Raw genomic sequence first — 26248 nt, forward strand, 5'->3', positions numbered from 1 at the left:
CCCGTGGCTCCCATTTTTTCCCCTTTGCCTCTGCCTGTCGCTATCTCCAACTGGCAGTCGGGCAGCCCGTATGTGTTAACTGCGGTCCGCTCCCTGCGCCGGTCAAACCCCCCTCTACCCGGGGTTCGAACCCGTCCGCGTCTTGCCGTCGGCTTCTTCCTCGTCACTTTCAGTTTTTTTACTTTTTCAGATTTAATAATTTAAAAATGAGGAGGTGGGGAGTGTCTAGCTGGCACCCATTTTGATAAAATTCCGTTTCACCTGTTTTGCTTTCGTTGCTTCCGCGTTACTGGCGATTGCATTGCGTCGCAGAGTATTAATAGCAAATACTTTCGCTCCATCTCGCTTCTCTTCATTGTATTCACAAATTTTTATTTAGGTAAATACATCCACATTTTTCTGACGATTCAGATCGGTAAAAATGAAAAAATATTTTGTATTAGGGTAAAAATTAAAAATATATATATATATTTTGTATTATGGTAAATTATAAAGTTGATATTAATGTTGTAATAATAATAAATATATTTTTATATCTTATTTTGTTCGTGGAATAAATATAGCCCAGAGGCTTATTGAATTTAATATTATAAATAGCTAAGTATTCTGAAAGGGAAAAAAAATGGTTGCCATCTTGCAAAAAACAACATGCTATACCCATCAAATTGATTGGCTTTTACCTACTCCATCATTAATTTTCAAAGTTTATCATCATGATGATCTGTCTTAACTTATACCTTCATCCCAATCACATACCTTACCTCAAACATTTCATGATGAGATCTTGACATTTGGATATAGGTTATTTTTCAGATCTTATTATGTTTAATTAAATTTATTTTATTAAATCTTCTACCACACTCAATATAAATAATTCTAAAGATCCAAAATTTGTATTAAATATAATATCTTTCCAAATATATATATATAATTAATTAATATAAAAAATAATGATATTTATAATTTGAGGTGTTTTTAGAGAGATTTTTTGGAAGTTTTGTTGGTGGGTTTTTCCTCTCTAATTTCTCTAAAATCCAACAGGAATTTATTGAAATCACAAGTTTGATGGGTAACCCCTGCATAATCGAAGTGCCCTAAAGGTTTTTCACAATAAAAACCAGTTTAAATAACACAAATCAAGATTTCACTTCAAATTTTTCCGAAATCCAAGAAATATTAAAAACAACTCCTTTGTAGTTGACATTGAAATTATATAAATTTATATTATATAATACTTTTAGAAATCTAATATAAAAAATAATAATATTGTAATGATAAGAATATAAATTATAAAATTATTCTTTTAATAAAATGGTTGTCTTATTTACCTTATTTTCAATAAATGTGTTATTTTTTTAATATCAATTTATTAGTTAAATATTTTCTAAATTTTATTATATTTAAAATTATTGATAACCAGTATTTTATATGCAATTTTAACTATTTTGTAATTTACCAATACTTCGTGTAATTAAAAAAAAAAAAAAAAAAAAAAAAGAGTATCATTCCATTTCTACTTTCTCAATTTTTCAAATACCAATATTTTGCACAATAAAAGAGAGCATTGTTCAATATCTAGTTTCTCATTTCCACACACATAACTTTTCATCACTCTTGCTATTCCTTACATTTAAGCTGTTCCCATTTTCAAGTTTTAGGCAACATTTTTGTTTTTTTCTTTTTGAATTCACAATAAAAAATCTGGTGAAATTAATGTACTTTTGTAATTCAGTATCCTTAAAAAATCAAAATCAAAAACATTTAGTAATTAATTAATTAAAACATCTGGTGCAAATTTTATATCTTTATTTTTATAAATTAATTCTTAATTACCATCACTTAACTTTCACACAATAATATATTACCTTCCATAATATTTTAACTTCCTAAAAAATCAAAAACATTTAGTAATTAATTAATTAAAACATCTCGTGCAAATTTTACATCTTTATTTTTATAAATTAATTCTTAATTACCATCACTTACCTTTCACTCAATAATATATTAACTTCCATAATATTTTAACTTTTAATAAATTTACATTTTAATGGTGAACTTCTATTAAAACTATTGATTTTCGTATAATTGATGGTTTACTTTTTAACACTTTTAAAATTATTGATGTATACCATATTTAATAAAATAATTACTATTTAATATTGTGTTTACTTTCTTTAACCAATTAAATTCTATATTAATTTCATTGTTTCATGTTTTTTTCATAAATTTATAAGAAAATGAAACTTTAAAAAAATATTATAAAAATTAAAAGATTAATTAAAACCCTTTAAATAAGAAAGTATATTCAAATTTGGTTTTAAAAATTCAATCAAATATATATATATATATATATATATTAAAAATAAAAATATAATTATGATTATATAATTTAAAAATGTAAAAATGTATTAAAAAAAATAGTTGAAAAGAAAGAAAAAAATATACAAAATATGAGAAGAATGGTCTCCATCCGAAACAAAAAAATATTTATAATAATAATAAAAATAAATAAATAGATAAAGAAATAAAAAATAGTGTTACTTTAATCAGAGTTTATTCTTTTCCATAATAAATAACCTCTAATATCAAATATACCTTCGAGAAATGTTTCCTTTGTTCTATATGTACCAGAGATTTTTGATGAAATTGAATTTATGGATTTAGGAATAAGTAAAAAGTTTAAATTTGTGAATAATATTCATTTCAAATTTTATTTTTTACTTACTAAAAAAAAGACTAAAAACACATTAGCTATATAATATGTGATAATTATTACTATCTTCACTTAATAATGAACTCAAAAAAAAAATTAAATCTTTAATATTATAATAAAAAATAAATACTAATATCACAACTAAACATAATAGAATTATTATTACAAAGAAATATATTTAATAATAATAAAGAAATTTTAAAAATATTAATAAAATTCAAATGTACATATGAACTTTACTAAAATCTATCCAATTATTTTATAAATAATTATTTCATAAATTTCAAAATACAAATAATACATTAAAAATATTTATCACATTCAACTATATACTGGGCAAAAAAACAATTATTATACTTAACATTATACATGGAAGATTGACGCTTAAGCAAAGGATATAGTTAGTTACTTTTGAGAACATGGAGAAAAATATCTGTTCAGAACGTGGCCTGCCTATTTTGTAGGTACAAGTCCAATACACAAGTCACATCGCTAAATTAAGTTTTTTCCATTGTAATGTTCACACTAAAGGAATTAGATGAAATTAATTAAATGGACTTCTACAACGTCTTTGGGGGAGAAAAAAAAAACACACAGAAGTGGGCCCACACGCGTATAAGGTTGATTTAGAAAGGTAATAATGACATGGTTTCCTTTCATTTTACAACAACAACGTGATGAATAATGGGTTGAATGGACGGAGTATTAGTTGGCTTTACTTAAAATAAGTTAAATGTATTTTTCTTAATAAGATTATTTTATAGTCAACATCATGATACAGCCAAACGGTCGAGTTGTTTTCCCTTCTGAAAAATGTGTGGGTGAGTCAACCCAACCCCTTTATGTGAGTATCCACGACATCAACATTGAAAGTGTCGGCAGGTAACGAGGAGAACTTTCGTAAGTTGGCCGAGTCTTTTATGGACTAGGTTTAGTTTTAGTATGGTATCTCTGGTTTGTCATCCTAAAATGTTTTTTTAACCCATTGTTAGCGGGAAAGTGGTAAGTGGATTGCACGATGATGTGAATGAATTAATGGTGTGCATGTGTATTTCATGAATTAATGATTTTTATATTTTAGAGAATTTATATTTCCCAATTTTTCTTAAATTATATCGAAATTTTCTTCATATTAGATTTTGAGAATTAAATATAATAAAAATATATATATTAGATTTTAAGAATTAAATATAATAAATTATTATTATTAGAACAAGTTACTCTAAAGACTCCCAAATTATTATCAAATTTTGTTTATACTTGTTTATATTAAGCTTTGAAAATTAAATATTATTGTTTTTAAACATATTATCAAATTTTGTTCACATTTGTTCAAATTAAATTTTGGCCATTAAAATTAATAAATTATTACTAATTTTGAGACATATTACTCTATGGAGTCCATTATTCATTGGGAATTTAACATAAATCAATAGTGAAAATTTCTCATTCATTAATCCACAACTCAATCAACTCTAAGAAATAATTTTTTTATGATCTAAGTTTGAAGGGGAATGTTCACTTTCATTGGTACTTTGGAGTATGTGTAACTTAAAAAAACAAAATGATGGTTTTGGCCTTATTAATATCAAGGTTCAAGGAGGTAGCCCTTTAACTAAATAAATTGTAAAGTGTTTCTTTGATGATGAATTCTATAAACTATTAGTTATGCGTCAAATATCTAATGTGAATTGTCAAATGTAAGAAAACTTTAAAGATATTAAAAAAAAAAAAATTCATCATAAACGTTTTAAGATAATCCTAAAACAACAAAGGTATAATTCACCTAGATAACATTAAGAACATAGATAGAAAAACCTTTAAGATAGGCTAACAACAACTTTGAAAACTAACTTGTTAATGTATACTTTGATTCTACTATGAATAACAAGTATATGATTTTTTTGTGTGGAAAAAAAAAAAGGCTAACGTAATCAACAAGTAACATAGCATGTATGCTTATGAAATATTAAAAATACCCTTACTTTCACTAGATACTGATAAATACCTTCCAAAATCTTGTTGAACCACCTCCCAATACATCTTTCCAGTAATAATCAAAAACCCTTATTTTTACTAGGTAGCCCTTTTTATACATGCTAATACTTATAAACTCATGCTTTATACCTCCCCCCAATACATACAATATATTGACTTTATTTTTCACAATCTTAAAACCCCATTTATGTCTAATCAAAAACCCTTATTTTTACTAGGTAGCCCTTTTTATACATGCTAATACTTATAAACTCATGCTTTATACCTCCCCCCAATACATACAATATATTGACTTTATTTTTCACGATCTTAAAACCCCATTTATGTCTCGTCGTGAAACGACCAAGTGGTTGGCACAATGGGATGTTATCACATCCACTCAATTTCAAATCCCATGGGGGGAGGGCATTTTTGACCCAATGTCACCACCACCTTCGTGGAGTCTCCGCCCTTACTAAGTCATAAACTCCTGGTATATCTGGGTTACAAGATATTAGATATACTCTTGTGTTATAACAACAACCACTAGGTTTGATCTTAGACCTCTTAGCAACTCTAACAATTAATCTTCGCTAATGATACTTAACAACATTATGGTCAAGCTAAGATTCTCTATCACATATTTTAGAATTGTTTTGTTGCTCATGAGCAACTCTAACAATTAGGTTCGATCTTAGGCCTTTTAGCAACTCTAACAATTAATCTTCACTAATGATACTTAACAACATTATGGTCAAGCTAAGATTCTCTATCACATATTTTAGAATTGTTTTGCTGCTCATGACTACTAAAGTTTCAAAGAAATATTTTTAGGTGAAAATCACATAAAGATTCATTTGTCAACGCTTTTCGAACCAGCCATCATGATTCATTGTCAAGACAAGATGAAGAATGAGATCATGGTTGCAAGTTAAATAGAGAGGAAAATCCTTCCAATGGCTAAATTGAAACAGCTACATTAAACTAGGTCAGAAATTGGGTAAAGGATTATTAATATAGTAATATAATTAATCAAATAAAATATATTTAAGATATTATTTTAATATACAAATTATGTTTGACTTGGACTAAGGGATAGGAAAAAACTAATAACCAAATAAATAAAATATATAAGATTAAGGATTAATGATGGGACATAATAAAAATATATTTAAGATATTATTTTAATATACAAATTATGCTTGTTTAAGGGAAATGAAAAAACTAAAAATTATAACTAAATAAAACATAAAAAGAGTAAGTAATAAAAATATGATTTTACCCAATTTTCAAAACAAGGCAGGGAATAACTTATAAAAGATAAATTACAAATGGTAAAAAATAAAAGTAAAATTAAAATTAAAAACTAAAGATAATGGGATATAAATATTATAATTGAAAAGATTAATAAAAGAAAACTCAAAAAATATATAAAATTCTAATTTCATCCAAAGTCAAAAGATAGAAAGTAAAAATAAATAAAATCAAAGGAAAAACAACTAAAGGGACAAAACTAAAACAAAGGAAAAGGGGCCAAAGATGAGACACTAAATCCTAGGGGTAGAAATCTAAAAATAATTACAAAACTATTCAATCAAAAATAAAAATAAAAATAAAATACAAAGGGAAATAAAAATAAAAATAAAATACAAAGGGAAAACAAGGAGACCAAAACAACCACAAGGATAAAGAAAGGCTAAGAGGAAAGGGCAGGGATCCAACACATGTTGATTTTCCAGTCATCATCTCTCCTAATATTGTTAGGCCTCCTTTTAATTTCAATGGCCTCCATTTCCGGTGATGAAAGTGAGCAATCTTCGCAATTACCCGGGCCTCCTCAATGCTCTGCATGTTCGGCTAAACCTGAAGAACAAGTCCTCCCATGCTTGATGTCAAATAAGTGCTCGTTAATCCTTTGATTTATAGAGCAGCATGTTTCATCAATGTATGGGGTCCCACAAGAACAAGGGATAACATAAACACCCTTCATAACCGTAGGGTCCTCCGGGTACTTTATAGACTCTAAGGAGCTTCGGATGGTGCTAAGAGGCCTAAAAGATAAGGGAACATTATGCTTCTTCAAAATTCTAGCAATCTTGTTTGTGGTCCCTTAGATGAAAAGAAGATACACCCATAAAACCCGATAAAAAAAAAAAAAAAAAATCCCTTAGATTATAGTTTTGTATAATCTTCTTACTATCATATTCCTTTTAATAAAATTCATTCAAAAATATTTATATTAAATTATATACAATATATACGTCATTTTTTTAAACAAAAATTTGAAACTTCATTTTAATAATTAATTTATATATTATTTAAAACATTAAATATAAAATTATTTAATTTTAAAATATTTTGTATAATTTCATTTAAAAATTAATGTTTAAAAAATTAATAGTACTCTCTTTGAAAAATATATACAAATTATATATTTCAACTTTTATATAATTATATATATTTATCTTTTTACATTTTTATCCTATCACATTTATTATTGATAAATATAAAGAACATTTTAAAAAATAGATAACTAAAATATATAATAATATACTTTTGTCGCATTCAAAGTTTATCCTATCACATTTATTATTAATAAATTTAAATAACATTTAAAAAATAAATAACTAAATTATATAATAATATATTTTTATAGCATTCAAAGTTGTAAGAGCCAAGCCACTGATCAATTGAAGATTGAACGAGGACATGTGTTGTTATTAATAAAATGTAAATAATGTTTTAAAAAACAAATAACTAAAATATAAATATATTCTTATCACTTTCAAAGCTATAACTAAAATAGAAATACATGACCCTATTTTAATAGCTTTCAATAATGTAACAATTGCTAAATCAATTGAAGATTGAGTGATGATTCAAATTCATTATTAAATGGATGTATCTCTATATGCGTACACATTCAGAGCTTATTAGGTATAAGAATAAGAGTGGTTGGAGATGATTCTCAAATAATGAAGAATATAAATAGAAATTTAAAAACAATTAGGAGTATTAAAGCAATTATTAAGTAGCTTATATATCCCTATGTTCAAGGCTTATTAGGTGTAGAATAACTCAGCTGCGAAGTATTGATGCTTACTTCAACAAAACTAAAGATTCCGGAAATATTAATATTTTTTTAAGGGTGATCACGCTTGGTACTTATTCTAAGCATGGGGGTTCCTTTCCTAATGGAAGGTAAGGTTCTATTGTGGTTTTTTAATTAATTTATGAAGGTTTTATTTGTTTTATTTGTAAATTTTATTGTCGGTTACATAATGTACGTATGTCTTTTTTAATGCATGGCAACCAGTATGAAAATAATAAAGTTTGTCTTTGATGATTCATACAGATGTATGGTAAGAGGTCCACTTCAATTTCGAATCATGTGATCATGTGAGTGGTTGCTAATTATAAAAAACCAATTTCTAGACGACTTATAAGGTTGAGGTATGTACATCCTCCATCTTTACACTACAAAAACGTTAGTTGCAATCGTGGTCAATGTGCATTATGAGTTCCTAAACATTACGGGATTCATAAAAAAACGAATTCAAAGTACGAATCCCCCTTCATGAGGACCCATAAATTAATTTGCAATGTCGGTGGTAGAAATTACGATATCTTAATCTAATAATATATATAGAAACTAATTAAATGGAATGCAAATAATTTTATTTTTATTTTTTTAATAGTGAATTGATAATTTGTTGCAGTGGTTTGGGCAAGGTTTAGAATTAAATTTAGTGGTTGCTATTATAATATCAAGGGTATATCCAACAGTCTATAAGTCAGATACACCAATAATTTATGACTTAGCAAGAACTGAGACTCCACAAGGACGCGGGAGCCTACTCCTTGACTCTTAACATAACAGGCCAAAGATGTCTCGTGTGGGATTTGAAACCGGGTGGAGGGAATAACAAGTTATTTAAGCATATTTAAGAGTATTGTTGCCATGCTAATTTGGTCACCTCATACCAAGTTCAATGTTTGATTATTTGTGTTAGTTTATTCTTATCTAACCTAATATTTCTAGATATTCATATGACCCTTGATTTTCAATGTTGGGTTGGTAAAATCCTTTTTCCCATAAAGAGCTTACATTCTCTCTTGATTATGGATTCCCATCGTTGTATTCGCAATCAAAGAGATAATCGCACCTTATAACCTAAATGTCACAATCAACCTTATTTTTTCAGAGAAAAAAAGAAGGTAAAATCTCATGATTTTCAAGTTTTGAGCAAAAGTAAATACAATGAGGCTACTTGTATAGATCTTATTCAACCCTTGCCAAGAAAATTCTTCTCTCCCCAAACTACCTTTCTCATATAAAAATAAGGGTGAAGGGAGAGAGAAAAGGGTTTGATCCTAAGTAAGCTTATGTTGTCAAAATCCATCATTGAGGCCCTTTGAGGGTTTTTATAGTATAAGTAGTCTCAAGAGGATTGAGGCTAATAATATTTTCATTTTTTAACCAAGACAAAAAAAAATATATTATATCAAAATGGTTGTGCCAAAGCTAGTAGCATTACATTCAAAATAGTTTTGGGACTACAATAAAAGTAAACACGGTTCTAAATACTCTAAAATATGCTCTAGGATCCTATCTTGGTGAGAGTTTTGTAGGTTTTAACTCTGAACAAAAAATTATTGCAAACAAATTATTAATTAAAACAGAAAAGGTGTAATGGCAAACACATGCATTAACATAGAGACTTTATCCTCAAAACCTAAAAACCAAGAAAACGAGCATATATATATATATATATATATATATATATATATATATATATATATATATATATATATATATATATATATAACCATGGTTGTATTCTAATGTACGGAAAATGGATTGGCAATACAATATATATATCCCCTAGCAACCAAGAACCACTAATCTATTTTCCCTGGATTAGAATACAATCATAGTTCGTTCCATATGTGTGTGTGTGTGTGTGCCCCAACAACCATTAACTGTCAGTCAAATTTCCTTGGTTTAGAATACAATTGTAGTTCCTTAACCAAAACTACAAAATCACCATGATCATAAAACCACTTTTAACAAAAACCACCAAAACAAAGCTAGTTGTGCAAAGAATATAACACATACCCAACATTCTCTCACTTCTTATTTTCTTTGCACATAGGGGGTCATAGGAGTACATGATCAACAATCCAGAAAAATAATGTCGATAATTTATCTACACCAAGAGAACTTCTCAATGCTCATATATTTTTTTAATGAATCTGCAACATTATTCAAAATGTCCACTTTTTCTAGTAACACCTTCTTATCTTCAATCATATCTCTCCTGGAGTGATAGTGAATGTCAATATGCTTTTCCTTCAAATGATAAGTTGGGTTCTTTGCTAACAAGATTGTAGTATGACTATCACAATTTATCATTACATCTTATTGTACCAACCTAATACCTAAAAATCTCTAGAACCATACTACTTCCTTGCTTGCATGAGTGGTTAACATTTATTCAACTTATGTAGTTGAGAGTGCCACTAAATATTATCTTTTGTTCATCCAACTAATTATTCCTCTAAATAGGTTAAACACATACTCAGTTGTAGATCTCCTATGATCCAAATCTCTAACCCAGTCTACGTCAACAAAGCCATGTATGCCCAACACTCTATCCAATCCTAGTTTTCCTTAGTAGCACAATCCATAGCCATTAATGCCACACAAATACATGAAAACCCTCTTTACTATTGCCCAATGCTCCTTCCTTGGTTTTGACATATACCTACATAATACGCCCATTGCATGGGCATTATCTAGTCTAGCATATACCACTGCATACATCAAGTTTTCAACCGCACTTGCATATGGATCACATAACATTTCCTCTTCTTCTTCCCGTGTCTTAGGAAACTAATCCACATATAAATTTACACCTACAAGGATAAGCACCTTTACCGATTTGCATTCTTGCATATTAAACCTCTACAATATTGTCTCTACACACTTCCTCTGACTTAACCAGACTTTATTATTTGCCCACTCTCTTTTAGTTTCCATGCCCAAGATAAAATTAGCAGCATCGAGGTTCTTCATGTCAAATTTAAAGGACAACTAAGTTTTTACTTCCTGGATGATTTCCCTACCATTTTCAATCAATTACATATCATCGACATACAAGACCAATTACATAAATTGATCAACAACTAATTTGAAATACATAGTGATTGTGTTGCTCATTGTGAAACCAATTCCCAATATATAAGTATCAAATTGTTGATACCACATCCATGGTGATTTCTTTAACCCATAAAAATACTTCCTTAACTTGCATATTAGCTCTTTCTTTGCATCCATGACAAAGCCTTTTGGCTAATTCATGTATATTTCTTCTTCTACATCCCCACGTTGAAATTTTGTCTGCGTGTCCATATGTTCTACTTCAAGATCAAAAGTAGTAGCAATAGATAAAAGAAATCTAATAGAAGATAGCTTGGAAATAGAAGAAAATATATCACCAAAGTCAATTCTCTCTAACTAGGAATAACTCGTTACTACTAATCTAGCTTTGTATTTCTCCAATCTACCTTCTGCATTCAACTTCTTCTTAAACACTCATTTGATGCCAATGGTATTTCTTCCAGCCAACAAATCCATTGGGTCCCAAGCCTCATTCTTGTCTAAGGTTGCCATTTCTTCAACCATGGCCTTTTTCCAAAGTTTTCCATCCTATGAATCCACAACCTTCCTAATAGTTCTAGGATTATCATCAGTAATAAATAAATAAAAATTAGAATGGAAATTAGGATGGGTATACCTTTTATGGCTACCTTGTTTCCCAAACCGATCTCCTTGGTGTTGGAGTTGGTCGTTCTTCGTCTTCTTATTCCTATTCTTTTGTAGAACCTGATTCGTCACCCTTCAATTCAAACTCTATCTTTTTTGGTTGTTTCTCCCTTGATATGACTTCCTAATTGATATCACCTTTAACTTCTCTAAATACCACATCTTGACTATACACAACCTTCTTAGCTTCTAAATTTCAAAGCTTATAACCTTAATTGAGGGGAAGGCAATGAAGTCCTTCATCAAAGATTGAATATAATAATTGTGATTGAAATGGGAAGCGAATTGTTGCAAGATTTGAAAAAACATTTGTTGCCTATGCAATACCCTTTTCGCTTGTTGTTATTTATTATTGCTCCAGGACTAAAATTGGAACTAGACACTCTCGAATGAAAATAAATGGAATTAGACCAGTGATAGCTATCGAACCGGTTATCCATCTAATGAATTTGTTCTATTAATTTCACCGCATAGTGTAGTATAATTTGTTGGATGGACTTCACGAGGACCTGAATCGTGCGAAACACACACCATACATTAAGTCTAAGGATGTTGATGGGAGTATAAACACAACAGTAGTAGATGAATATTGGCTAGCCATAGTGCACACAATGATTATATAACCATAGATGTTTTCCTATGATAATACAAGCAAACTTTAGTATGTCCAATGTGCAACAAGATGCCTGACAACATGTTTACGCAACTAGGTGGCTAGGACAATAGATTTTACAGTAGCGACCAATCCAAGCATCTTATGCTCGTCGCCAAATGTAGTCATTGATGGCCAAATTTCTTTATACAAAGTTCCGGTAAACCTGCGCTCTTGTCCTTCCAATGAAAAACAATGACCAAAACCAAATAGTAATAACAATACCGAGAATCAGCATAGCAATTAACAATGAAATATACAAAATGCCACATAGATCATTTTTATTCTATATTCTTTGGCGGTTGCCACATCATTTAACCATGGATTTAGGATCCACTTTCTTTTGCTCTGGCACGTCATTCTCTCCTCGTGTATACTTGGTAGACTTATGCCTAAGAAGCCCGAAATCATGTAAGATTTATGATAGCAAAAGTATCTTCTAGTTTGTGATAATTGACGAGATAGGTGATGCCCTAAGTGAGACTCTCAATTGCGGAATTGTGTTGATCCTCATTTTTTATTGCATGGGCGTCAGTATATAAGGAAACCATGAACCCTTAATTAACAACATACTTATTCCTAGTCTCATAACATGTATTTGTTAGTACTCGAGTTATAACCACTTCATATTTTCCCTATTCCAATAGGTACTTCCCTAAATCAATGTTATAAAGTTTGTTGTAAGCATGCTTATGAACAACTTTTTCAATAGTCCCTCTGTTGACCTTGAATAGTAACTCTGCCTTTGAAGTGTCATCGTGAAATCTGTCATTTGGTCTCCACTCTCCTAGCATTCCATAATTGAAAGGGCCCTTGTGGGAGTGACCTATGTAGATGACCAAAATGTCTTGGGCTTGAAAAGGATCAACTTCCCAATAATTCACAACAATAAAGGAAGTAATCGTCTTGTTGAAGTAACCTACATGTTGATTTCAAGAAGTGCTACATTACCTAGGTCATAATTACGCCCCCATTGCTTTCATATTCTTCATACAAATGTGAGCATGCCACATTTTCCCTTCACATGTGTCCCCCACACACAAACTCTTCTACTTTAGATTCTTATAGGCCTATGGCCATTCACAACAAACTGCATTTCTCCCTCAGCGTACACATCTGTAATACAATATCGGGCTCCACTACACCACACATTTCCCTGATACACCCTCATTCAATGATCATTATATGTTGGAATGAAACCACTCACCACTTACCACTTTGGTTTCCAAAAGCATTTATCAAATCCTCCGCAAAGTGGTTTTGGCATGTTCCTTTGGGGCCCAATATCAAATAAGGCGAGGCCACATCAACAAAGTGGTGGGGACCAACCCACCCATCAGGTCGCTTAGCACAGTTAACCACCCCCGTATTGCGTACTTTATATGCTTTGTTCACCATTGATTTAGGTGGCTAGATGATATTTACCGCATGTCAAATTGATTTCGAAAAACCACGTGAATCATGAGTGGAGGATATTTTTTTTTTTACACTTGTTGGTCTTGCATACCCGTTTGGGTAAACGTGGATGAATATGGTAATAACGTGAATTTCAAGTCATGGTTTAACATGAACACCTGATCAATACATTTTGACTGACCATAAAACATATTGTTGAATGCAAGTTTTAATCTTTCATTTCTAAGCAACCAATAAATATGGACCAATAACTACCAAAGAAATAAGGATTATGCTACTATGCATTTATCAACTTGTTGCATTCATCCAAATATTTGGGGAGGTCACATTCATGTGTGAAAAGTCTTCCAATAAAACTTGCAACAAAATTGGGAATGATTTTTATAAAGTCTTCTTAGTTGTGATTGGATCTCTTTGACTTATCATAATTTTTAGGTATATTATGCTTCTTAGCATTTTTATTTGTTCCAAACCCCCATCCCAGTGAGTGATATTGTTGTTTTTCTTCTTTTTTGGATAAATTACCATGTTGATCACTCTTTTTGGGCTAAAATTTTGTGATCCACACCTTTTGTGTAAGAAAACTCGTGATCGAGCCATACCTTTTGTGAAAGAAAACCCACAACATAATAAAGCCACACCTTTTTACAACCATTTGTTTTGTTGGGCCTTTGGTATTTTAGAGCCTTATAAGTATTTCTACAGATGTGTTGAAGCTTGAATGATTGCTTTTTTTCATTTTTTGAAATATATGTCAAAAGCAAAATTTGTTTGCTACACAATAAACTTGAAGTTTTATCATGAACTAGGCCATTCTTTCAGTTGAAGTACATATGTTGAATTGAAAGTCTAGTTTACACTCCATATTTTCTCATGTCCTATTCTTATTTGTATCCACTTCTTTGAAATCAAAGGGATTTTGTTTATTGACACAAGATTTGGTAAGAAAGACTTCAAATTTGCATTAAGAATGAATAATTGCATGATTATTGATGACAAAAGTATCTTAGTTGATGTATTTATATAGAATATGACAAGGAATATTTGAAAATTGTAAATTGTAAGTATTTCCATAAAAAAACAAACTTTCTTGTCATTTTAACTTTCTAAACAAATATTGTCAATTGTGATCACAACTTTCTTTGTTTTTTTTACCATGTAACAAAGCACCCCACCCTCTTGCCCCTGGGAAATGGTAAGATAATTTACAGGGATCAAGGCCATTTTGCAACAAGGCTCAAATCCATTACAACAACATACTCAATATGAGCTCATCATGTCACTTGCAAGAATTGAATTTCGATGGAGAGGATAACAATCATTCTTCCCAACCACTTGAGATAAATACAATTGATAATCACAACTTTCTTAGGAGTTAGGGCCTTTGGGAATAGGAGTGGAAAGTAGATGCTCTAGGGCCATCAACCATGAACCATAAGTTGATTAATTGAGACTAAGAGTCCTTTAGTAATATTGTTGTTGCTAAAAAAGCTTCTTTATGTATGGTAGCGTGGGAATCCTCTATACTAGAGCAATGTGTACAAAGGTTTTAACAGTTGTTTCTTTTATAGAAGGAGGATTATGTATTATATCTAAAAGAGAGGAATTGAAGTCATGCATTTTAGCTCATATGGATCCAATCTAAGCCTTGGTACTTGATCTTGTTATAGTATTTTAGGCATTTAAGAGTTAGTTAAGATAAGCTTGGTATAATGTGTTTTTGGGTAAGATGTGTTGAATTTTAGTATGCATTGTCAATAGCTAATTTGAGGATCATGATTATGTTATAGACATAAAGAGATATGATGGCCCATCTTCTCCTTCATACTAGCAACTATATTGATATGTGGTTTAACACTTATTTGGTCCATGTTCTCTATCTAAAGTGCATGGAGGGTCATTTACCAATTATTTATTTTCAAAAGCTTACATGTAAATTATTTTATGTTTGCATTAATATATTTTCTCAAATGGACATGTTGGTTGGGTTATTGTATGAGCGTTATAATGAGTAATACATTGTTTCATTGATATTTGATATATTTATATGAGTGGTTTAATTAAGGTGTTCAACCTATGTGGATATACCCTATTCATAAAACACAGGATTGAAGCATGTGACAACCCCATGCTAATTTTCCTCAATTATAAATATTTCATATATTTTGATTAAAATTAAAAGGCCTGAGAATTGGGACACATATTACATAGTTTGAGGAAGGAGGTTGTTTGGGATTTGAACGAATATTGATTGTTTCATGATAGCCATTGAGGACTAGTAGGTGTGTGATTAAATGGACTAGTTATGACATTAATCCAACTAAAAAAGAAATACAAGGAACCATGCTTGCCTTGGATAAATACACAAGGTAGAAAAGGCAAAATTTAAATGGACAATGGGTTGCGCTAGCAATAGGGATAGTTGAAGTCAACCATGCAGGATAACACCGCCATAGTAGAGAAGGAAGGGGTAACAACAAGGTATGCCCACGCAACCAAAAACAATTGTAGCTGCATAATGGAGGAGACCATCACACTCCATGAAAATAGAGAAACAAGCATTCTGGAAAGGGACATTCCACAGAGGGCGGGGGGGAGTATATGCAAGGAGAGTGCATGCATGCATTGAGGAAGAAACTATTATGATACGGAGAAGACAGATAATGCATGAGAACGCTGCTAGAGAAGAATGATAGAAGGAACAATTGCGCTATAGAGGAAGAAAAGTGATAGTGTAGGAAGGAAAATAGAAGAAAAACTTTATGCTGCTATCAAAATATAGGGAGTAGAGCAACCTTTCGGTTTATCACTGGGAGGTGGAAGAATATCTCGTAGGTGAGGACAATAGTCCTTGGATTCCCTATAAGACTAGAGGGTGGAGATGGTTTTCTCTGGATTCCCTTCATAACTTGGGTGGAGTCATATTCTGTGGATTCATGGTATTAAGTGTTTTCATTTTAACTCCCTCTACTTGTTTTTTGGTTTTTATAAAGGGTTCTATATTCCTAGGATTGGGTGGAACCACTATGTGAAAGAATGTGTTGAGGGTGGAGGTGGTGAGACTCTAGATTCCCTCACTCAGTTTTAGGTGGAAGAATATCTCTCGAGTGAGGGAAATAGTCTCTGGATTCCTTGTAAGACTGGAGTGTGGAGATCGTTCTCTTTCCAACTTGGATGGAGGTCTATTCCTTAGATTCATGATAAGGAGAGTTATTTAGCCCCTTGCTTGTTTTCTTGATCTTTGCAGTGAGCTTTGGACTCCTTTGTTGTATTGAGGGTGGAGGTGGTAGACCTTTGGATTCCCTGAGAGACACTGATTTCATGACATAGTTGGTGGGTGGAGGTGGATGGTCCTCTAGAGTCCTTGTTATAGTGGTAGATTCAGTTGATCCCTTAAGCACTCATTCTTAAGCTCTGGAAAAATGGCTCAAGGTTGATTACTGCAAGGAACACTTGGTTGCAATGTGTCTAAGGTTGGGTGGAGAGTTGAAGTCTCGATCTTAGTTGTTGAGTTCAATCTATTAAAGATAAGTGTTTGCTTACGACTTTCATGTTCTAAATGCTTTATGTTTGTTTAATGTGATGATTTTTCATGGCTTGTAATGCTGAGGAATGCGGTATTCCTGTCTAAATGAACATTGTTGTTTTAAAGGCATGGATATGGAATGGTCTAGATTCATGTGCTAAATTGAATATAATCCTATTTTAAATGGATTGTATGTAAGGAATGTGTGAACCTTGTCATTGTTTGAATCAAAACTATAGTCTGAATGCTTGAAAAATGAAGAGATGGGTAAATATTTGTAACGAATATACTCTATTAAAAGAAATGCTAGTAGGTTTCGTTTCTAATCTGTAAACCCAGAAAGGCTTGAGGTTTTGCACAGGGTATTGTGTTGATTTAATACCCATGAATACCTATATAATGCCAAGATTTGTGTCCTAGATGAGGAATGGTTCAGTCCCGGAGGACTAAAATATCTATGTTGCTTATGCTTTTATGTAATGATTGTTATAGGTTGGTGCAAGGCTTGTAATTTACATTAGTCAATAACCAAGAATGTCAATCTGGCATAGAATGTATTGCAAGTACCTATAATATATATGTATATGTATGTATGTATGTATTTCAAGAATAAACTTATTTTTTTGTGCTCATCGCATGTTTGGAAGTCTTAAGATCTGTGTATGGTGCGATGGAACATCTTTGTTAGTTGAACAAATGATTAAACAAGAAATGAATTAGCCATTGACCCTTATTTAAATCTTGTAAGCTTAGGAGGGAAAGTTGTATATATGGTCGAGACAAGCCAAAGTCTAACTATAAGCTCAAAAGAGATAGCATGAGGTCAGTGAAAGAGGAATCACCACTAGTACTCCATATATATGTCGCAAGTCAGTGGGGTCTAAAAGGATATCAAGCTCAGGAGGGATAACTCTAAAGGGTTGTGTAAAGAAAAAATAAGTGTAAGGCCATGTATTTGTGTTGGGTGGTAATCCCTTACACTTTTGGAGGAAGGTGTTAAGCCTCGATACAACCATGCATTAAAGCATTATAACTAAGTGCGAAGGCAAAAGGTATTTGGATCTGTCAATTTGAGTTGAGTGTTGTGTAACTGTACACATGCCTTGGAGGTTTGGTACCCAAAAAATTTTAGTGGGAGGTTGGGAAAGTCTTTCCGAGGTCAAAATCCCAGGATGACATAACGGGTAGGGTCGGATATTAAGCATTGGCATGACAAGGTGGAAGACCCCCATATCGCATACAACATGAAATAAATTAAATCGCAGGGGTTCAAGATTTATGTGGGACCCATGTCACGTGGAGGGTGTGACAACGAATGATGTCACTCTCGAAACTCGGACCCTAGAGATTTCGAATAGAGTACATGGTAGAATTCCCAGGCTTTAAGTCTCAGGGTAACATGATGGCACATGGGGGTTATTTGGTGGGGACAAATGCCATGTGGCATGAACATGTTCGTCTACTTCCATGGGAGGCACCCCAAAACTTTAATAGGAAGCCTTAGGGAAAGACTCCCAAGATTCAATCAATGGGGTGAGGCTTTACTGGTGGAGCCCCAAGATTGTTATGTTAACCAATGGCAATGAGATGCGTGGAGGAGGGACCACCAGGGATCAAAGTAGCCTGAAAGGTCGTTCCTTGATAGTTTCAATGGGGAGCTATATTGGAACCCGATGGGATTAAATTCCCAGGGTGACGTGGCCATAAAGGTCCCGCAACTGCATACATTGAATATATAATATACATGATATTATAGTTTGGGCCATGCGAGCCATGGAGCAGGGTTAATTCATGACCTTGTATGAATAGGTCAAAAACTAGGGTAATGTGTCCATGTGGAAGTGAGATGGTTGGCTTTGGTAGCCATGTGGGCACTGTGTGGAGACTACGTGGGCACCATGTGGCAAGCAGATCATGTGGCACTATCTTATTGACCAAACTTTAATTGGCTTTATCTTTTGATTCAAGAGTCAAATTGAGGCAATTTTTTATGTCATTGGAAAGGTCTCGACGAGACGAACACAACGATGTCGTATGTTTAAAGTTTTAAGAAAGTCGTAAAAAGGTCAAACAATTTATACCCCATTTCCATAACTAGACTTTGGTGGTTGGGTTAGCATAGTAACTACCTCCTTCTACCCTTAGTAGGGACTAGGGATAGTAGGGGGTATGTTACAGAGTTGTATCAGAGCTTCCAGGTTCAACACTTTGAACCTCTTAGCTCTAGCTCTAAGTGTTGTAGCCGAATGTGGATATAATTACATGTCAATATCTGATTGTGATTTGTATGCTAATTGTAGGGATGTTCTAGTATGGTGGATTTTATTGAAAAATGCAACGTTATTGCATGTGTTTTCCATTAGGCATCTTGAATGTCTAGACAGTCTATTGTTGCGACTATGGATGTGTGTTGATTCTTCTTTATTGGTAGAATTTACTGCATGGTTTTGAGTATAATTGTTGGAAGAGTACTAACACTACTGGTTAAGTGTTATATTCTTACAAACTTGTAATAAGTGTGCCTGTGAATGTTCCTTTGATATGAGGAATGTGGGAAATCCCTGTGTTGTTTGTAGCATGGATAACATGGCTTGTTTCTAATCGAATTTAAATATATGTATATGTATATATTGATTGAGATGTGAGAGTCACATTCTCTGACTTTTATATGGCAAAGAACCTTGATGGAGGTCTATATGATGATTTTTTGTTATTATATTTTTCCTTATGAATGCTTGACCTTTGTGGCTAATGCCTTCCTAGTTTAAGGAACGGGGTGTAACATATGGGAATGATTTTGAAGCATGTAAAGGTTGTTATCTCAAAATAAGATACAACATCCGTGTTCAATTCTTGAATTGGATGAGTTCAAAGGCAAGGTATTGTGTAGACCTTGTATATAGAGGATTTGTATCTCTACTAGAGAATGATGTGCCTGATGACTGCTTGCTTGTGATGGTTGTAGCACTATAAATGTAAATGGTATGGTGATTGCTTGCTTGTGAAAGTAGGAGTTGACTATAGCATTGTGATTGAATGGCTATATATACATTTATTGTGATATTTACCGCATATACATGATACATTCATATATGTGAAAAATAAATTAAAAAATGATAAGTTATAAAACGGAAGATGCTTATATGTTAAATGGTTTTTAACTGACCTTTGAGATTGCATATGTTTTGTTGTTGTTGGCCTCAGATTAAGAGGTTGAATATACATATACTGCTATGGTTGCTTGTGGAAAAAAGTTGATTCTTCGATTAGTGAAAATGGTCTCGGTAAAGAGAGTGAATGAAGCTAATGAAGGTTGATTTTAACATGCAACAATAGGGGTATCGGTAAAGAGATTGATAGTAATTAATGTTGATAACTTTGGGTAAAAGTCTAAATTTTAATCCTATAAAGGCATGATTATCCATGAATTGATATGCTCATATGCATAAAAAGTCCGATTTTGAAAAAGTTGCAGAATATGCATACTTATATCATGGATTTTGAGACATGTGGCTAATGAATGAATTGAGATATGTGTGTAATTGTAGGACAGCCTGCTTGGTATAGTATGACAAGGCAACAACAAATGTGCGATTTGCATTAACAATGCTAACAACTGAATGTAAGTGGTGATGTTTAAAAATATTGGTACAACCAAAAGAGAGTGGCTCGTAAGAACTCTCAAGCACTTGAGACAACAAATTTTAATGCTAGAAGAGAGGGAAGAGGAGATGGTTTTCCTTCAAGACCCTCTGATAAGTATTGAAGGACTCCTCCTGGGAGAAATTGGAGGGGAATTGAAAGTTAAAAGGGACTTCCATGAAATCTTGAAGAAGGCTCAGGATGAGCTTTCATTCATGAACCATTGGAAACAGTGGGACTCATGGGGATTGAGTTGTTGTGGTTGTTGTATGTTTTGTGTTGTGTGTTCTTCAATTGATTTTCCATTTTGGCTATTGTATGTGCATGGCCATGCTACCTTATATATGGTTTTGTAATGCTTTTATGATGATTTTCTTCTTGTTCTTTCCTTCTGTGTTTCTGGGGGTCTTGGGAATTTTTTGGGGGAAAAAGAAAACTAAAGGAGCGTGGGGAGAGCTAAGTGGAACCCAACAAGAAATGTAAGACTCGGATGAAGCCCAACACATGAATAAAGGGGAATTGAAGGTAGAAAGGAAAAATATGATATTGGGTTGGTTGGGTCCATGGGAATAAATGGACAGTGGCAGGACAACCATGAAAAAGGGCACAAAGAGAAGCTCTCTAATATTTAAACTACATGGCTAATATATATATATATATATATATATATATATATATATATATATATATATATATATATATATATATATATGGATGCATCCCTTGTATTATGATGTAGTGAAGGAATAATGATGTTGGCTGGTATGACAATATTTTAGTCAAGAACCACCACAGTAGTAGGATAAGAAAGTTATCTTTAAAAAAATGACAATGCAAATGGTAGAAATTATGATTGCCATGTTTAGGTATCTGGTGAAGTTACTTAAGGGGTTATAGACAACATGGAACACTATTGGGCAAGTGGGCAGGAAAGCGCATTTCCAAAAACTCTGTTAGAATGATGTTCTTCTGTTTGAACAACTTGAACAAGAGATACAAATTTCATGGAACTGTTGGTCATTGTAGCAACAATAATATCAGTTGATAATGTTGATGGTAGCATAAAGGAAGGGTACAATAAATGGATAAAGGAAGTTCTCTTAACCTTGACTTTATGGACACAAGTAATTGTGTTGTGATCATGATCATGTTGATGAATGAATAAATGTATATGATGCCATTGTGATTGATAGCTTATTGTTTGGATCATTCTCCTGAAAGAATGATTAATTATTCTTATGCATTTAGCATATGATTGGATGACATGTTTTCCCAGTTATGTGAGGAATCAATTGGGCAAGAAGTAGCCTTGGCCAAATTATGATTTTGATGTCATGTGGTTATGATTCTCATACTATGCCCATGCTTGCATTATGAACAAGATAGGAAATGTTGAAGGACATATCAACAAAATGAAAGCAGTGTGATCTGTGGCATGCTAGGATAAGCATGGACAATTGAAGGAGACATAGAACTAGGATTTGGGTTGTGGGTGCACATGGAAAAAACATGGAGAAAGATAATGTTTAAGTGAAGGAATAGGGTCCTCTGGGTTCCCGGTCTGGGTGGAGGCCTTGTATCATTTGGATTCCTAATTTATACAGGTGGAGATGGTATAATCTCTGGATTCCTAATGATATGAGATTGCGGGCTTGCAATCAGTTATAGTGTTGTGTACATTTTGTATTGTGCCATGTGTACATGTTGTGTTGTATATGTGTATACATTGTATTGTGCCATGTGTATATGTGTATGTGTTGTATAATGTGTTGGGACATACAAGTATGGGACTGTTTGGGCCCTTATGCTATGTAATATGTCGGGTGGAGGCAGGTTAGCCTCTGGATTTCCGATGATAATATTTTTTCAACAAAAGACTACTGGGATTGGTAGTGCCCATATTCATGGGGTAGCGACTAGGCTTAATCACACACACACACACACACATACAAATATAGACTACTGGGATTGGTAGTGCCCATATTCATGGGATAGAAACCGGGCTCACACACACAAACACACACATATATAGGTTAGCCTCTAGATTCACTTGTTTCTTTGGCGATCTAACGCGTGGAAGTCGAAGAGAAGAGAAGAGATGGCACTAGATGCTTGTTGAGTTTGGAAACCAATCTAGTGTGTGTACGAGAAGATCAAAGGTCATTGGATGCTTGTCGGGTTGGGAAACTGATCCAATGTGTATAAAGACATAAGAAAATACCAATTCAAAGAAAAGTATCAGTGTTTTGTTTGATTCGATGAAAATTCACAACTAGGAACATGATTCGATATTCTAATTTATGATGATTTGATCTATGAGCTAATTTGACATGTTGAGACAAGAACCAAAATAAAATTGCAAATGTCACCACATGAATAAGTTGTTAATGAGGTATGATTTAAATAATCACATTTTCTTTATGATGAAAATCATGGAGATTTATGTGCTGTGCTATGATGTAGGAAAGCATGGAATTTCCCAATCTGGTGGAATGGAGTTGTTTACAGGACAAATAAGTAGCAACTTGAAGATATTAGAGTGCATAGAAAAAGCAGCAAGAAGACTACAAAAAAAGTCACTGAAAGATGGCATATATATATATATATATATATAGTTGCTAGGTAAGCAACTATGTATGGGAAAATACATTGTAAATGTTGTACATAGCTATCTGTATAAAGCTCCATATCAAATTGTGCTTGGTTTAAAGCATGTGTTGCTTGTATGTGGTTATTGAACATCGAGGTTGATGTTCCTAAAAGGGGGAGGGGTTTGTGATAGCCCTAGGCTAATTCTTCTCCATTATAAATATTTCATATATTTTTATTAAAATTAAAAGGCCTGAGAATTGGGACACAAATTCCAGAGTTTGAGGAAAGAGGTTGCTTGGGATTTGAAAGAAGCTTGATAATTTCATGACAACCATTGAAGGTTGGTTGGTGTGTGATTAAATGGAGGGGTTATGCCATTAATCTAGCTGAAGAAGAAGAACAAGGAGCCATGATTTCCTTAGATAAATCCACAAGGCATAAAGGACAAAATTTAAATGGAGAATGAGTTGCGCTAGCAGTAGGGATAATTGAAGTCAACCACGCAAGATAGAACCACCATAGTCGAGAAGGGAGGGGTGACAACAAGGTCAGCCCACACAACCAAAAATGGTTGCAGTCATGTAATGGAGGAGACCATCACACTCCACAAAAAAAGAAACAAGCATTATCCTGGGGGAAATTCCATGGAGGGAAAAAAAAATATACACGACGAGAGTGCTCACATGCATTAATAAAGAAATTATTATGATACAGAGAAGATGAAGAACACAGGTGAACACTGCTAGATAAGAATGATAGAAGGAACAAATGTGCTATAGAGGAAGATAATCCATAGTGCAGGAAGGAAAAGGGCTTATAAAATATTTGTGTTGCTATCAAAACACAGGGAGTAGAGCCACCTTTCGACTGAGCATTGAGAGGTAGAATAATAGCTTGCAGGTGAGGAAAATAGTCTCTGGATTCCCTTTAAAACTTGAGAGTGGAGATGGTTTTCTCTGTATTCCCTTGATAACTTGGGTGGAGGCACGTTCCTTGGATTCATGGTAAGAAGATTTTTTTTCTTAACTCCCTCTACTTGTTTTTACAAAGGGTTCTAGATTCCCAAGATTGGGTGGAACCACTATGTGAAAGAATTTATTCAGCTTGGAGGTGGTAAGCCTCTAGATTCCCTCACTTGGTTTTGGGTGAAATAATATCTCTCAGGTGAGGGAAGTAGTCCCTAGATTTCTTATAAGATTGGAGGGTGGAGATGGTTTTCTTTGGATTCTCTTGCCAACTTCGGTGGAGGCATGTTCCTTGGATTCCTGATAAGGATAATTATTTATCCCCTTTCTTGATTTCTTGGCCTTTGCAATGATCTTTGGACTCCTTTCCTATATTGAGGGTGGAGGTGTAACCTCTGGATTCCCTTTTTGACTTGAAGTGTGGAGGTGATGGACTTTTGGATTCCCTGAGAGACACTGACTACATGACATAGTTGGTGGGTGGAGGTGGATGGTCCTCTGGAGTCCCTATTTTAGTGGCAAATCTGGTTGATCCCTTAAGCACTTATCCTCAAGCTCTAGAATTTGGCTCAGGGGTGACTAATGCAAGAAAGACTTGGTTGCAGTGTGTCTAAGGTTGGGTGGAGAGTTGAAGTCTTGGTCTCAATTGCCCAATTCAATCTATCAAATATAAGTGTCTGCTTACAACTCTCATGTTCTGAATGCCTTATGCTTGTTTAATGTGACGATTTATCATGGCTTGAAATGTTGAGGAATGAGGTATTCATGTCTGAATGAACATTGTTGTTTTACAGGCATGGGTATAGAATGGTTTAGATTCGTGTGTTAAATTGAGTATAATCCTAGTCAAAATGGCTTTTATGCAAGGAATGTGTGAACCTTGTCAGTGTTTCAATCATAACTATAGTCTAGATGCTTGAATAATGTAGAGATGGATAAATCTTTGTAATGAATATACTATGTTAAATTCAATTCTAGTAGGTTTTGTTTCTAATCTGTAAGCACATGAATGTTAGAGGTTTTGCATAAGGTAATGTGTTGATTTAATACTTATGCTTTGTTGAGGGAATGGATTCTTGTATAATGCCAAGATCTATGCCCTGGATGAGGAATGGTTCACTCTTGGAGGATTGATATATATATGTTTCTTATGATTTTATGTAATGATTGTTATATGTTGGCGCAAGGCTGGTAATTTACTCTAGTAAATAACCAAGAATGTCAATCTAACATAGAAATTTATTACAAGTGCCTAAAGTGTGTGTGTGTGTGTGTGTGTGTATAAGGTATGTGTATGGTGCGATGGGAACATCTTTGTTAGTTGAACAAATGATTAAACTGGAAATGAATCAACCATGCGACCCTGATTTAAATCCTCTAAGCTTAGGAGGGAAAGTTATATATATATATATATATATATATGGATGAGATAGGTTGGACTCTAACTATAAGATCAAAATAGATAATGAAAGGTCAGTGAATGCATAATCACTGTTGATACTCCATATATATGTCACACGCCAATGGGGTCTGAAAGGATATCAAGCTCAGGAGGGATAAATCTAAAGAGATACGTAAAGCCAAAACATGTGTAAACCCATGTATTTGCTTGGGGTGGTAATCCCCTAGACTTTTAGATGAAGGTGTTAAGCCTCGATACAACCATGCATTCAAGCACTATAACCAAGCATGAAGGCAAAAGGTATTTGGATAATTGATTTGAGTGAAACATTATATAACCATCCATGTGCCCTAAAGGTTTAGGACCCCGAGAATTCAATGGGAAGTTGTGCAAGTCCCACCGGGACGATGTGGAGGGCGGGGTTGGATACTAAGCATTGACACAATAAGGTGGAAGATCCATTAATCACATATAACGTGAAAGAAATAAAATCGTAGGATTTCAATACTTTTGTGGGACCTATTCCATGTGGAG

Source organism: Pinus tabuliformis, chromosome 3_2 (assembly GCF_031772625.1).
Source record: "Pinus tabuliformis cultivar Carrire ecotype Pingquan chromosome 3_2, CPIR1, whole genome shotgun sequence".
Classification (NCBI taxonomy): domain Eukaryota; kingdom Viridiplantae; phylum Streptophyta; class Pinopsida; order Pinales; family Pinaceae; genus Pinus; species Pinus tabuliformis.